The 16,570-nt window shown below is 41.5% G+C and overlaps 1 protein-coding gene across 1 annotated transcript in view; it reads left to right on the top strand.

The window, feature by feature from the left end:
- The window catches only part of LOC124263055, a 113,360-nt gene that overhangs the window by 763 nt on the left and 96,027 nt on the right, over window positions 1–16,570 (top strand).

The raw sequence follows: 16,570 nt of genomic DNA on the forward strand, positions 1-16,570 counted from the left end.
ATTACTACCAAGGAGGTAGGAGTCTTCAGCACACAACTCTATACATAACGGTTAGAGCATATCAGGAGCTTTTGTTCCACATGAATGACCTTACTATTCCAGCAATCAGCTGGAGCAGTCAGCTGGCAGTGAGGTAACCCACAGATGATAACATTGTAACAAGTCTCAGCCTTTGCTTGATTTCTGCTTTGAGCAATTAGTTGCGTGGTATTGGGTAAGGTTCTGCAAATGATTTGTTAGACGTCGTCATAGTATGAAATTATTCAAATGTTACATGGTCAGTCGAGGAGTGGTTTTGTCAAGTTTGACCTGAGCTTGGTCAGTTCACATGGTTAGATATCAATTATTTTTGTCACTTAGTCCACTTTGTGTCTGCCATATGCACTATTCTGAATTAAGTATGAACAATGAGGAGTCCTATGCTAGTAATAAAATAACTATATTTTTTAATTCTTATCATCACTAGTCCACTGCCTATCTGCCTTAGACCAAAAATAAATATATGTGTGTTTAGGGTAACATGAAATTATAAAACAGGGTCGATAGGTAGGGTTTATGTTTTTATTTTCTTACATTTTCTTTTTAATGCACTTACATATTTTTAAAAAAATCACTTATTTATGTAATATCAGTTACCTGTTTTAAAAGAAATGAGGGGAAACCAGTTTAAAATTTTAATAACTGAAGCATCAACATTTCTATAGTCAACATTTATGAAAAACAAGAGTAAGTGAGCACAGGTCACATATGGTCGCCCCCAACATTGGGGAGTACCTACTGTTGGGATAGCAAAATGTTTCGCCGTCTTTTAAAAAAACGAGAAAAAAAGTTTTGGGTCGGGAGGTTTATGATGGGGTCAGTCGGGAAACTGTAAACACTCATATTTTTTTTGCCTTAATGCACTATTTTTAATAAAGCATAAACATTGAGGTGTCCTATAAATTGGTTCCTGAGTTCATATACTGTACTGGGAGCTTACCTGAAGGAACCTGAATTATTAATTCTGTAATCACTGAAAGTAGACTAACATTTTGTCTCTAAAATGAAAGTGTTTTAAGAAGTCATGTGGGGTAATTGTTTTTTCAAAGGACCGGTCATTTTTTATAGGGGGAACCAGGCAAGGGTCTTAAATACATTACACGTATTTGGGGATAGTCATGGTAAATTGGAAATTTTACATTATAAACTGAAGTGCTTTTGTAATGTATGTTTTCAGTGTGGGTCATGTAAAATTGTACAAGACCTGGGGGAGGTCATCCATTATTATGTGATAAACATTATTTTCATTATGATGTTCATTATTTTCATTAGCTCATTAGTGCATCAAAACCTCTGACACGTCCCCTGTCTTATATGACCAGTATGTTTATATATATGATATGTGAAATGTATATATAATATATGAACTAGAACCAAGAGAATATCATTGTTTTCTTGAAATTGAAGGGATCTAGACTTGCCAAAGTGTTGTCAGACTTACTGGGAAGTTTTCATATAGTTCTGATGCAAAGTCAGTAGGAGAAAGTTTGGTTAAGTGGAAGGCCAGGTGCAGTTCTTAAACTTAATGTATTTTCTTTGTCTTGAACTTGCAGGGTTTTGTTGATTTTGATCCCAGCAGAGACCATGTAATAGATCATGGTCTGTGATCCCAGCAGAGACCATGTAATAGATCATGGTCTGTGATCCCAGCAGAGACCATGTAATAGATCATGGTCTGTGATCCCAGCAGAGACCATGTAATAGATCATGGTCTGTGATCCCAGGGTCATCAAAATGAATGATATTTTTTCAATGTTTGTAATGTTGATTGGTTCCAAGCTTGACAGTAGAAAGTGTCAACTGTGTAGGTAATATGACAAGTGTAGGATCGGGAGTACCATAAATAGTGGTGGCATACATGATGTCCTGAGTGTGAGCACAGTGACCAAATTGTTGGTCAGTGTTTTATTTCTGAATTCATCACCCATATACAATAGTGTGATAAGAAACATGTTGACAACCGTTAGTGTTGTAAGTTCATAACTTGGTGTACATATTACAGCCAAAACAAGGTCAACTGATAGAAATCAAGTTCAGTCAATTGTTCTTGAAGGCCAAGGGGCAGTGGTGTAGCCTAGTAGTTAAAGTGTCTGTTCATCACGCCAAAGACCCGGTTCGATTCCCCACATGGGTACGATGTGTAAAGCCCTTTCTGGTGTCCCTGTCATGATATTGCTGGAATATTGGTAAACGTGGCGTAAAACCATACTCAATCAATCAATCTTGAAGGTGTGACTAGAGTAGTAGCTGTACTTTTGGTGCAGCAACAGTGGAGACCAGTATGTAAAACAACAGAAGGATGTACTCCTAGATGCTCTTCAGTCATGGAAGTGAGTGAGTTAGGAAATGGGCTTCACATATTGTGCCCATGTGGGAAATCGAACGCATGTCTTCGGCATGACGAGCGAACGCCTTAACCAGTAGGCCCTACACCACCCCTCATGGAAGTGTCTGTGACTAGCATACATGGGGTGTAGCATGGAGGAAATCACAGACAGCTGCATACGGCAGGGAGACATTGTCACTCACATATTGTCAGTAATCACAGTGGTCAAGGCTAATTTTGCATTGTGACACATCACAATATGATATTAAGTATGATTCCGCTTTGTGTTGTACTGAATTCACCCAAGCGGTGGTTCTAGTGGGGTACACCCTTGAAGTTGGCTGGTAAGTCTAGAGATAGCAGGAACTAAGACTTTAAATGTCGGGCTTATGACAAGGACATTAACCGAATAGCTTTCAATCTTAGGTTCAAATACTCACAATAATAATAATAATAATAATGAGTGAATTTATAAAGCTAAAATACTCCAAGCACTAAGTGTCTGATCTAAAGTAGCTTTGATGGTACGGTATTTCATGAGTAGGAAGGCGGAATCTAGCAGTGATACAATTGTAGGAATTGATGTAATTAAATGAGATATTGAAGTTGTCTAGGGTTGGTGACAGTCTGATAGCATGTAGAAGAGTTCAAGAGAAGGTTGACAACTTAACTGAATGAAGTGTAGCCAAATGACTTCAGATAAGTTTTGAAACCAGGCTTATTGTTTTATTTAATGTACTGTGGTTTGTATTGTAAGAAACATACGTCATATTATACATATCTTTATTTGACCATTGGTGTTATATTTAGGTATTGTGGGAAATGGACAAGATGAATAGGGCACCTGTATTATTTGGTTCAGTTCACAGAACAGACCCATTTATTGTAAGTGTGAATCTGCCTCTAGGTACCTAAATGTGGGTGAGATAGGTAGTTGATGTATTAATATCTTATGATGTCTTTCCCTCCATACAAGAACAATTAATAAATTGATTAATTATTGAAAGAAAAGTTAAAGCGTATTGACAACCAAGTGTACCTCCACACTTCCAGGTGAGTCCTAAATCACTCAGTTGGGCAGAAACATTTGATAGGGGAGCTGTATCAACATGGTGAGGAGAAACTTTGGAAATGCTCTGGTCGGGAAGCCAAGTTTAGTATAATTCTGTTTGTTGTTGTGGTAATGTCAGATAATAATGATTGGCAGCTCAGGAGCACCACATGATGTTTAGGAGAGGAAACTCATGATGATCCTTTTAGGTCCAGAGATGGCTCAAGTTGGGTTCATTGACACTTGGCTGTGTGATTCCTCTAATCTGCTATGTGCATGTGCTTGTTTTCCAGGTGAAGTCAGTTGGGATGTAGGTGGTATAGCCTCTGTCAAGAGTAGCTGGCTGCCAATTTGATTGCATAAGCTCACTGGGAAGATGGCGTCCTGCTATCCATGATTCTCACTTCTGTTTACAGACTGCTGCCATATAGCTGGAATATTGCTGAGTGGGGCGTAAAACTAAACTCACTCACTCTATTAAAGATTCCTTCCTGTAGAAGGGGTAAAGTCTTTTTTGGAGAGGCAGTCATGATATTAGTACTAGCAGGAGCTATTTGAGTTATTATAGGATATTTATATAACACACATATCCATGCAACTAGTACATGCTCAAGGCACTGGTATTTTTCCCCTCGATCATTGGATGTCAATCTCAACGGCACATCATATTATCAATCTCAACTCTTGGGGAGCATACAACTCTTGCAGCCACTAGGCGCACCAAGTTATTGTTGCTTTCCCATCCTTACGATGCACCCATTCACAGCTGGGTGGACTGGGACACATAGTCACAGTACATTGTCCATTTTACTGCACATTGCTGTACCTACAACTGGGTGTTTGCACGTATTCATGTGGCCACCATCTGGTCATATACCAACAGATTCGAGGATTCTTTTAAGTGCACAGGGTTGTGTACTGTACACTAGGGGTTGTGACAACACTGAAAGACTCTGCACAGAAAGTTGACTCCAAGGTTTTACACCCTGTCACAGGTGGGCTCGATCCTGGCACCTAAAGCTTGCTGGATCACTAGCCTGGCACCTTAGACAGCTCGCCCACCATGCCACCATTACCCAGTCTGTAATGTGGACGTGCAGCGATCACTGGACGGCCAGCCTAACTCACTGCAGTTGTTTACGTTTGGATGATAAATTCTGATTATTTTATAATGTTGCATATGCTTATCATTTGCAAACCTGCCATCTGGTATCACTGCCCATAGAAAAATTGAGAAAGTATCCATGCAAACCAGGGCTGATTAATGATGTCTATCTAAGTCATTTCCGCATGATATCTTTTATGCCAGGCGACAGAATGACATCTAAATAGATTCATGCTGTGTATTGAAGTCCAGCAATGGAACCTGATATCACTTCATATGAGCCAACCCAACCTCCTTTTAGAATGCGATTATCATGATTATCCTTTGAAATTTGGAAACACTAAGAATAGACAGAAAGTATTATCGATTCTATTCTGAAGCTCCTTACATGTGTTTGAAATAGCTTTAGGCTTATACAGAAATACAGCCCATCAGGTGAGTTTCAGTTATAGAAATATTGAATGGTGGGTAAATAAATCCTTCCAGATTGAGGCAGTGCTTGTTAGAACAGTCAACACTACAAAATGACTGGAGACATTAAATGTGTGTTGTAATATACTTCACACGGATAGATTTGTAATTGTGTGGACCATCTCATTGATCAGCCTAGCCCATGAAGTGCATACAAAGTATTGATCACGTGGAGAAAATACTTCCAGAATGTCTAGTACTGTTGAATACTGCTAGTATTGATGACATTAAGTGAATATGACCAGTACTGATCACAGGAAGAGAATACTTCTAGTACATCATTACATGTGTAAGCTGACAAACTGAATACTGCTAGAATCTGACCAGTACTGATCACAGGAAGAGAATACTTCTAGTACATCATTACATGCGTAAGCTGACAAACTGAATACTGCTAGAATATGACCAGTCCTGATCACAGGAAGAGAATACTTCTAGTACATCATTACATGTGTAAGCTGACAAACTGAATACTGCTAGAATATGACCAGTCCTGATCACAGGAAGAGAATACTTCTAGTACATCATTACATGCGTAAGCTGACAAACTGAATACTGCTAGAATATGACCAGTACTGATCACAGGAAGAGAATACTTCTAGTACATCATTACATGTGTAAGCTGACAAACTGAATACTGTTAGAATATGACCAGTACTGATCACAGGAAGAGAATACTTCTAGTACATCATTACATGCGTAAGCTGACAAACTGAATACTGCTAGAATATGACCAGTACTGATCACAGGAAGAGAATACTTCTAGTACATCATTACATGTGTAAGCTGACAAACTGAATACTGCTAGAATATGACCAGTACTGATCACAGGAAGAAGAATACTTCTAGTACATCATTACATGTGTGTAAGCTGACAAACTGAATACTGCTAGAATATGACCAGTACTGATCACAGGAAGAGAATACTTCTAGTACATCATTACATGTGTAAGCTGACAAACTGAATACTGCTAGAATATGACCAGTACTGATCACAGGAAGAGAATACTTCTAGTACATCATTACATGCATAAGCTGACAAACTGAATACTGCTAGAATATGACCAGTACTGATCACAGGAAGAGAATACTTCTAGTATTAAACACGTGAAGTAAATACAAGTATTAATTATTAAATTTAAATGACAGTGAATACTAGTACCATTAGTACTGATCTCTGAAAGTGAATACCCACAGTGGCTTGTAATGCAGATAAATGGTATAGAGGAAAAGATTGTCACCTGCTGAGAATTTGTACTGCAAACCTACCGAATTTTTTGTTTATTGCATCATGTACAAACATGATGTACAAAAAGTGAATACCAGTACTGATCATTGAAAGTGAGTACTATTGGCACTGATGGTGAATGAAAGTATTGATACTGATAAATGAAACTGAATACTAGTAATGAGTATTATTCTTGTGAGTATTCGTATTGATCAGGTCCAGTGAATGCCAGTATCAATACTGATCAGTAAAAATGAGTACTAGTACTGATAAGCAAAAGTGAGTACTATTGGTACTGATCACTGATAGTGAATGAAACTATTAGCACTGATCAGTGAAAGTGAGTACCGTTGGTACTGATCACTGATAGTGAATGAAACTATTAGCACTGATCAGTGAAAGTGAGTACTGTTGGTACTGATCACTGATAGTGAATGAAACTATTAGCACTGATCAGTGAAAGTGAGTACCGTTGGTACTGATCACTGATAGTGAATGAAACTATTAGCACTGATCAGTGAAAGTGAGTTCTGTTGGTACTGATCCTGAAAGTTTTCTTTGTTGTTTAACGCAACACTCCGCAATATTCCAGCTATATGGCGGTGATCCTGACAGTGAATGCCAGTATTCGTACTGATCACTGAAAGTGAGTGCTTATAAGTAATGATCAGTGAAATTAAATACTGTTGGTACTGATCACCGAAAGTAGATACCAGTAATCAGTGAAATTCATGATCCGGGGGTCATTAGGATGTGTTTTATAGCTGATCCATTGTGAGGTAAGCAGTGTGTTTGGGTGAGAGACTGGGTGGCAGTGGATACCTCTGACATCCAGACAGTGTTGGCTCACAGTAAACACTGACTGCTTATAAATTCATGGCATGTCCAGTGTCAAGCCACACCAATGTTTACAGAACTCAGGTGGGAAGAGTCTACCATGCAAGTCTCCTATGTGAAGGGAGGCCAGTGCTGTAGTGCATCCTTGGCGCTAGTGATGTGTGGTGGTGTGACAACTCTGACTCAAATGTGGTTGTGCTGATGTTGTTGTACTGTTGTGCTGATGTTCGTAGATTCTCCCACAAGGCAGCCTCTTGAATCAGGGGTGGAAATAACTTTAAAATTGCTAGAGTACTCCGGTACAGTGGCACATGTAAAATCACTTGTCCTGATAATTTTTCCACTATAGCGACCGTTTTCTGTTGATTTTTTACATAAACAACATAATTAACATTGGAAAGTCAACTGGATACCGGTACAGTGTGATATACAAATTTGCTTGCCTGACAGAAAAAAACACTGGACTCGGACGTGGGGCAATGGGTTATTTCCACCCCTGTGAATGTTGTTGTCCTGGTACCTCAACTTCATAGATTCTCCCACAAGGCAGTATCTTGAATGATGTTGTGCTGATACCTCAACTTCATAGATTTAAAGGCAGTGTCTTGAATGATGTTGTGCTGGTACCTCAACTTCATAGATTCCCCACAAGGCAGCCTCTTGAATGATGTTGTGCTGGTACCTCAACTTCATAGATTCCTCCCACAAGGAAGCCTCTCAACTTCATAGATTCCCCACAAATGATGTTGTGTCTGGTACCTCAACTTCATAGATTCCTCCACAAGGCAGCCTCTTGAATGTTGTTGTGCTGGTACCTCAAGTTCATAGATTCCCCACAAGGCAGCCTCTTGAATGTTGTTGTGCTGGTACCTCAACTTCATAGATTCCCCCACAAGGCAGCCTCTCGAGATGTTGTTGTGCTGGTACCTCAACTTCATAGATTCTCCCACAAGGCAGCTTCTCGAATGTTGTTGTGTTTTGTTGGTACCTCAAGTTCATAGATTCCCCCACAAGGCAGCCTCTCGAATGTTGTTGTGCTGGTACCTCAAGTTCATAGATTCTCCCACAAGGCAGCTTCTCGAATGTTGTTGTGCTGGTACCTCAACTTCATAGATTCCCCCACAAGGCAGCTCTCGAACAAGGCAGCCTCTGAATGATGTTGTCCTGGTATACCTCAACTTCATAGATTCCCCCCCCACAAGGCAGCCTCTTGAATGTTGTTGTCCTGGTACCTCAACTTCATAGATTCCCCCACAAGGCAGCCTCTCGAATGTTGTTGTGTTGGTACCTCAACTTCATAGATTCCCCCACAAGGCAGCTTCTCGAATGATGTTGTCCTGGTACCTCAACTTCATAGATTCCCCCACAAGGCAGCTTCTCGAATGATGTTGTCCTGGATACCTCAACTTCATAGATTCAACTTCATAGATTTGTTGTACTGGTACCTCAACTTCATAGATTCCCCACAAGGCAGCTTGTTGTTGTCCTGGTACCTCAACAAGGCAGCCTCTCGAGATGTTGTTGTGTTGGTACCTCAACTTCATAGATTCCCCCACAAGGCAGCCTCTCGAATGTTGTTGTCCTGGTACCTCAACTTCATAGATTCCCCCACAAGGCAGCTTCTCGAATGTTGTTGTGCTGGTACCTCAAGTTCATAGATTCCCCCACAAGGCAGCTTCTCGAATGTTGTTGTGCTGGTACCTCAACTTCATAGATTCCCCCACAAGGCAGCCTCTCGAATGTTGTTGTGCTGGTACCTCAAGTTCATAGATTCTCCCACAAGGCAGCTTCTCGAATGTTGTTGTGTGTTGGTACCTCAACTTCATAGATTCCCCACAAGGCAGCTTCTCCTGGTACCTCATGATTGTTGTGTTGTGCTGGTACCTCAGGTTCATAGATTCCCCACAAGGCAGCTTCTCGAATGATGTTGTGCTGGTACCTCAAGTTCATAGATTCCACAAGGCAGCCACAAGGCAGCCTCTGAGTTTTGTTGTGTTGATACCCACAAGGCAGCCTCTTGAGTTTTGTTGTGTTGATACTGCTGATTACTGATGCTTGTAACACAAGTTTGTAGAGTCATCACACAATGTAATAGCCATATAACATCTCACAAAGTGTGCCTCTCTCTGTCCAGAAATCTTAAGTACAGGGGGAATGAAGAGATGCTGGACTGATATGGGGCAGAATTCTGCTTTTGGGTAATCATTGTTCTCGATATTCTCGTTTATCTGCTGGAAATCAATATATATCCAATCTTGTGAATGTTTCTCAGTAGCCACAGACACATTGTAAGTGGTGGGTTGTTTGGGTCTGGCCAGGGTTATCATTTCCTTTAACGATGGTCAGTACAATTAACAACCACTGTCACTCTGTCAGGCTAATCGGGGAAACTGGAATTTTTACAAACTCAATCAATGAGAATAATTTCCGATATTGACAGGCAAGCACTATCACCACCCATAGAATTAACATCAAATTTTCATTACCTTATACAAATGTGATTATTCATGAGGCACGGACCAATTAGAAGAGCACTGAAGTAGTGAATTTAGTTTGACTGATTCTGTCGGTAGGTCAATTATCTGTTAATCTTCTGCATTAATGTAATTTAGTTGATCTTTCCTCTGTTTAGCTTGGGTTCTGTTGGATGCCATTACTATACAGTGGTTGGAGCAGCGATATCTGTGGAGCATTGTTGTATTCACTGCAGACTGCAAGGGCAGAGTGTTAAATTTGTTACTATTTTAAGAGCTGACTCAGGTTAATACTATTGTTAGAAGTTTAAGCCGAATATTATAGTAAGTTTGCCATGTGTTTCATGGCAATATACAAGATAGCCACTGCTTTAGATTTGCCATGTGTTACTGAGCGGTATTCTAGATATTAACTGCATTAGATTTGCCATTTGTTACTGGGCGGTATACTAGATAGGCACTGCTTTAGATTTACCATGTGTTACTGAGCGGTTATTATACTAGATAGGCACTGCTTTAGATTTGCCATTTGTTACTGGGCGGTATTCTGGATATTGACTGCTTTAGATTTGCCATGTGTTACTGGGCGGTATACTTGATAGAGACTGCTTTAGATTTACCATGTGTTACTGAGCAGTTATTATACTAGATAGGCACTGCTTTAGATTTGCCATTTGTTACTGGGCAGTATTCTGGATATTGACTGCTTTAGATTTGCCATGTGTTACTGGGCGGTATACTTGATAGAGACTGCTTTAGATTTACCATGTGTTACTGAGCGGTTATTATACTAGATAGCCACTGCTTTAGATTTGCCATGTGTTACTGAGCGGTATTCTGGATATTAACTGCATTAGATTTGCCATTTGATACTGGGCTGTATACTTGATAGAGACTGCTTTAGATTTGCCATGTGTTACTGAGCGATATTCTGGATATTAACTGCATTAGATTTGCCATTTGTTACTGGGCGGTATACTAGATAGGCACTGCTTTAGATTTACCATGTGTTACTGGGCAGTTATTATACTAGATAGGCACTGCTTTAGATTTGCCATTTGTTACTGAGCGGTATTCTGGATATTGACTGCTTTAGATTTGCCATGTGTTACTGGGCGGTATTATTCTTGATAGAGGCACTGCTTTAGATTTGCCATGTGTTACTGGCGGTTATTATTCTAGATAGGCACTGCTTTAGATTTACCATGTGTTACTGAGCAGTTATTATACTAGATAGGCACTGCTTTAGATTTGCCATTTGTTAACTGCATTAGTATTCTGGATATTGACTGCTTTAGATTTGCCATGCCATAGTTTTACTGGGCTGTATCTTATACTCAGATAGAGACTGCTTTAGATTTACCATGTGTTACTGAGCGGTTATTATACTAGATAGGCACTGCTTTAGATTTGCCATTTGTTACTGGGCAGCATTCTGATATTGACTGCTTTAGATTTGCCATGTGTTACTGGGCATGGTATACTTGATAGAGACTGCTTTAGATTTACCATGTGTTACTGAGCTGTTGGTTATATACTAGATAGGCACTGCTTTAGATTTGCCATGTGTTACTGGGCGGTATTCTGGATATTAACTGCTTTAGATTTGCCATTTGATACTGGGCGGTATACTAGATAGGCACTGCTTTAGATTTGCCATGTTTTACTGAGCGGTTCCGGNTATACTAGATAGGCACTGCTTTAGATTTGCCATTTGTTACTGGGTGGTATACTAGATAGGCACTGCTTTAGATTTGCCATTTGATTCTGGGTGGTATACTAGATAGAAACTGCTTTAGATTTGCCATGCATTTCTGGGTGGTATACTGGATAGGCACTGCTTTAGATTTGCCATGCGTTTCTGGGTAGTATACTGGATAGGGTATGCAACAGAGACCTACGATGCCTTCTTATAATACTTATTCATTTAGCCTCAAGCTGACTTGGCTGAAATGCAGAACATACAGTACCGACTATACAGAAAATATGTGGATTTGATTAATAACTGTATGTTAAGCTAACTAATTTCTGTGGAGTATGCATGTTGTCCGTGGGTGTAGATACAGGCAGTAAACCTTTGTTACACATTGTATGCACCGGAGTTCAGTCTTTCAACCTGTTTCTTCTGTGACCTGGAAACTTAATAATTGTCGAAGATTTTTCACAAAAATGTTTATCTTCCTAACCTCTTCACAGATGGTTTGCACAATTTGACATAAAAAGGAAATCAATTCTTGCATCTGTGTTTACTATCATATGACAATAGCCTATATTGATTTATGATCAGCATACTCCAGTGTCTGTGATTGTGGAGATAGTTGAGGTTCGGCAGATGTGTGATGGTTCCCTGTCAATCAATGTTGTACCTGCTAATTGGGGTAGTTATTGCTGTGGCCTAAGTGCTTACTCATCCATCTTTAATGTGTGAATACACACGCTGTGGACAGTCAAGACTACACACTGTGGACAGTTAATGCTTTGTGGCTCTCATTGTACAGCAACACATCTCCCAGTGTACAGCAACACCCCTCTCATTGTACAGCAACACCCCTACCATTGTACAGGAACACACCTCCCATTGTACAGCAACACACCTCCCATTGTACAGGAACATCCCTACCATTGTACAGCAACACCCCTACCATTGTACAACAACACCCCTCTCATTGTACAGCAACACCCCTCCCATTGTACAGGAACACCCCTCCCATTGTACAGGAACACCCCTCCCATTGTACAGGAACACCCCTAACATTGTACAGGAACACACCTCCCATTGTACAGCAACACACCTCCCATTGTACAGCAACACACCTCCCATTGTACAGGAACACACCTCTCATTGTACAGGAAGACACCTCCCATTTTACAGGAAGACACCTCCCATTGTACAGGAAGACACCTCCCATTGTACAGGAACACACCTCCCATTGTACAGGAACACCCCTAACATTGTACAGGAACACACCTCCCATTGTACAGGAACACCCCTAACATTGTACAGGAACACACCTCCCATTGTACAGCAACACCCCTCCCATTGTACAGGAACACACCTCCCATTGTACAGGAACACCCCTCCCATTGTACAGGAACACCCCTAACATTGTACAGGAACACACCTCCCATTGTACAGCAACACACCTCCCATTGTACAGGAACACACCTCCCATTGTACAGGAACACCCCTCCCATTGTACAGCAACACCCCTAACATTGTACAGGAACACCCCTACCATTGTACAACAACACCCCTCTCATTGTACAGCAACACCCCTCCCATTGTACAGGAACACCCCTAACATTGTACAGGAACACCCCTAACATTGTACAGGAACACCCCTAACATTGTAAAGGAACACCCCTCCCATTGTACAGGAACACCCCTACCATTGTACAGCAACACCCCTCTCATTGTACAGCAACACAACTCCCATTGTACAGGAACACCCCTCCCATTGTACAGGAACACACTTCCCATTGTACAGGAACACCCCTACATTGTACAGGAACACACCTCCCATTGTACAGCAACACACCTCCCATTGTACAGGAACACACCTCCCATTTTACAGGAACACACCTCCCATTGTACAGGAACACACCTCCCATTGTACAGGAACACCCCTACCATTGTACAGGACAACACCTCCCATTGTACAGGAACAACACCTCCCATTGTACAGGAACACCCCTCCCATTGTACAGGAACACACTTCCCATTGTACAGGACCACCCCTAACATTGTACAGGAACACACCTCCCATTGTACAGCAACACACCTCCCATTGTACAGGAACACACCTCCCATTGTACAGGAACACACCTCCCATTGTACAGGAACACCCCTCCCATTGTACAGGAACACCCCTCTCATTGTACAGCAACACCCCTCCCATTGTACAGGAACACCCCTCCCATTGTACAGGAACACACTTCCCATTGTACAGGAACACCCCTAACATTGTACAGGAACACACCTCCCATTGTACAGCAACACACCTCCCATTGTACAGGAACACACCTCCCATTGTACAGGAACACCCCTCCCATTGTACAGGAACACACTTCCCATTGTACAGGAACACACCTAACATTGTACAGGAACACACCTCCCATTGTACAGCAACACACCTCCCATTGTACAGGAACACACCTCCCATTGTACAGGAACACACCTCCCATTGTACAGGAACACACCTCCCATTTTACAGGAACACACCTCCCATTGTACAGGACAACACCTCCCATTGTACAGGAAGACACCTCCCATTGTACAGCAACACCCCTCCCATTGTTCAGGAACACCCCTCCCATTGTACATCAACACCCCTCCCATTGTACATCAACACACCTCCCATTGTTCAGGAACACCCCTACCATTGTACAGCAACACCCCTCCCATTGTACAGCAACACACCTCTCATTGTACAGCAACACACCTCTCATTGTACAGCAACACCCCTCCCATAGTACAGGAACACCCCTACCATTGTACAGCAACACACCTCCCATTGTACAGCAACACACCTCTCATTGTACAGCAACACCCCTCCCATTGTACAGAAACACACCTCCCATTGTACAGCAACACAACTCTCATTGTACAGCAACACACCTCTCATTTTACAGCAACACCCCTCCCATAGTACAGGAACACCCCTACCATTGTACAGCAACACACCTCTCATTGTACAGCAACACACCTCTCATTGTACAGCAACACCCCTCCCATTGTACAGGAACACCCCTCCCATTGTGCAGCAACACACCTCCCATTGTACAGCAACACACCTCCCATTGTACAGCAACACACCTCTCATTGTACAGCAACACACCTCCCATTGTACAGGAACACCCCTACCATTGTACAGCAACACACCTCTCATTGTACAGCAACACACCTCTCATTGTACAGCAACACCATTCCCATTGTACAGCAACACCCCTCCCATTGTACAGCAACACACCTCCCATTGTACAGCAACACACCTCCCATTGTACAGCAACACCCCTCCCATTGTACAGGAACACCCCTCCCATTGTACAGCAACACACCTCCCATTGTACAGCAACACACCTCCCATTGTACAGCAACACCCCTCCCATTGTACAGGAACACACCTCCCATTGTACAGGAACACCCCTAACATTGTACAGGAACACACCTCCCATTGTACAGGAACACCCCTCCCATTGTACAGGAACACCCCTAACATTGTACAGGAACACACCTCCCATTGTACAGCAACACACCTCCCATTTTACAGGAACACCCCTACCATTGTTCAGGAACACCCCTCCCTTTGTACATCAACACATCTCCCATTGTACAGGAACACACCTCCCATTGTACAGCAACACCCCTACCATTGTACAGGAACACACCTCCCATTGTACAACAACACCCTCCCATTGTACAGCAACACACCTCCCGTTGTACAGCAACACATCTCCGATTGTACAGTAACACACCTCCCATTGTACAACAACACCCCCCATTGTACAAGAACACACCTCCCATTGTACAGCAACACATCTCCGATTGTACAGTAACACACCTCCCATTGTACAACAACACCCTCCCATTGTACTCTCAAGACAATTGCACTATGATGCACCCTGCCGTCCAACACACCATGGTGCACTATGATGCACCCTGCTGTCCAACACACCATGGTGCACTATGATGCACCCTGCTGTCCAACACACCATGGTGCACTATGATGCACCCTGCCATCCAACACACCACAGTGCACTTCGTACTACCACAGATAGGTGGGGCATAGTACGTTATGTGAGGATTAGAATTACTTAATAGCAGGGAAAATCAATGGAAGTATTCATACTAGAGTATGGTCCTATATGTTAGCATGGTTAGTGCGGTACAATCTATAAATGCACATTGTTATCGTGCTTCAGTACACGTACACCATGTCATACAAATATATCGATATAGGAAACATTACGGTTTTTTAAACTGGCATTGTTACAGAATTTGTCTAATTGCTTAGCTTTGTGTGAGGGCAGCCAAACGATGGGTTAAAATAATCAGCATGCCAGATTACTTCTATCATGAAGGCATAGGTCTCTTCCTGAAAGCATGTTCTAAACACAATATGGTCAGTGCCCAGCATAACTAGTTTTTGATGTGACTTGTAATTCCCTGCTGAATCTTCCTACTTACCCATACCTTAATTTCCTGGTGTTGTTCAATGTTGCTGAGTGGAAAGCCACTGTTATCAGAAAACAAGCAACCATATTTATTACTTAAAAAATCACTTTGTTAAAATTTTCCAATTGCAACATGAACATTAACAAATATATAATTAAGAGCATATCATTATCTTACAATTGGCAATAATTGCCATAATTTTCACTTCAATTTTCTGTTCTTAATCTGGAAGTTATGAATGTGCAAGCTTACATATGTATTAGATATGAACGTACTTAACTTGTAATTACTTTATTTCAATAATGTGATAAAAAATACCGTTCATATTTATCAAGAGTCGGATTTGACCTCTAAGATGGTGTCTGAGATGTAGTTAAGTAATGATGTTGTACAGGCTGGTTATCCCTTGATAAATGTAGACTTCATCACAGGCTGTGATACTTGGTGTCATAGCAGTAGAAGCTTCTGGTTCACTGGTGTTGGAAGAGTTAAAGTGAGTAGGAAACTGTTGTGGCATCTCCGTCATCATTAAAATAAGTATGGGAGTCAAAGTCTGTGTCATAACCCTGATGTTAGGATGTTTTGACAGCAACCACCTGTTGATGAAGTTGATGAACTGCAGGTGCTTACAAGCAAACCCACATAGTTGTGTTTCTGCCAGGTATTATGAATATCTATATAGCATCAAGACTACTTATATAGCTAGAGCCAAGGACTGTGCCAGTGACAGGGTTCCTCAAACTGAGGGTGGTTTTAGGAGCCTTACTGTCATCATGGTGTATATTGGTTATAATTGTGTCACATTGTGTCGCTGAAGGGGTTGTTGTCGGCACGGGTACTACAGATGTGACTACCACAGGTACC

The sequence above is a fragment of the Haliotis rubra genome, unplaced genomic scaffold (genome assembly GCF_003918875.1).
Source record: "Haliotis rubra isolate DU_JTF1 unplaced genomic scaffold, ASM391887v1 Scf867, whole genome shotgun sequence".
Taxonomy (NCBI): domain Eukaryota; kingdom Metazoa; phylum Mollusca; class Gastropoda; order Lepetellida; family Haliotidae; genus Haliotis; species Haliotis rubra.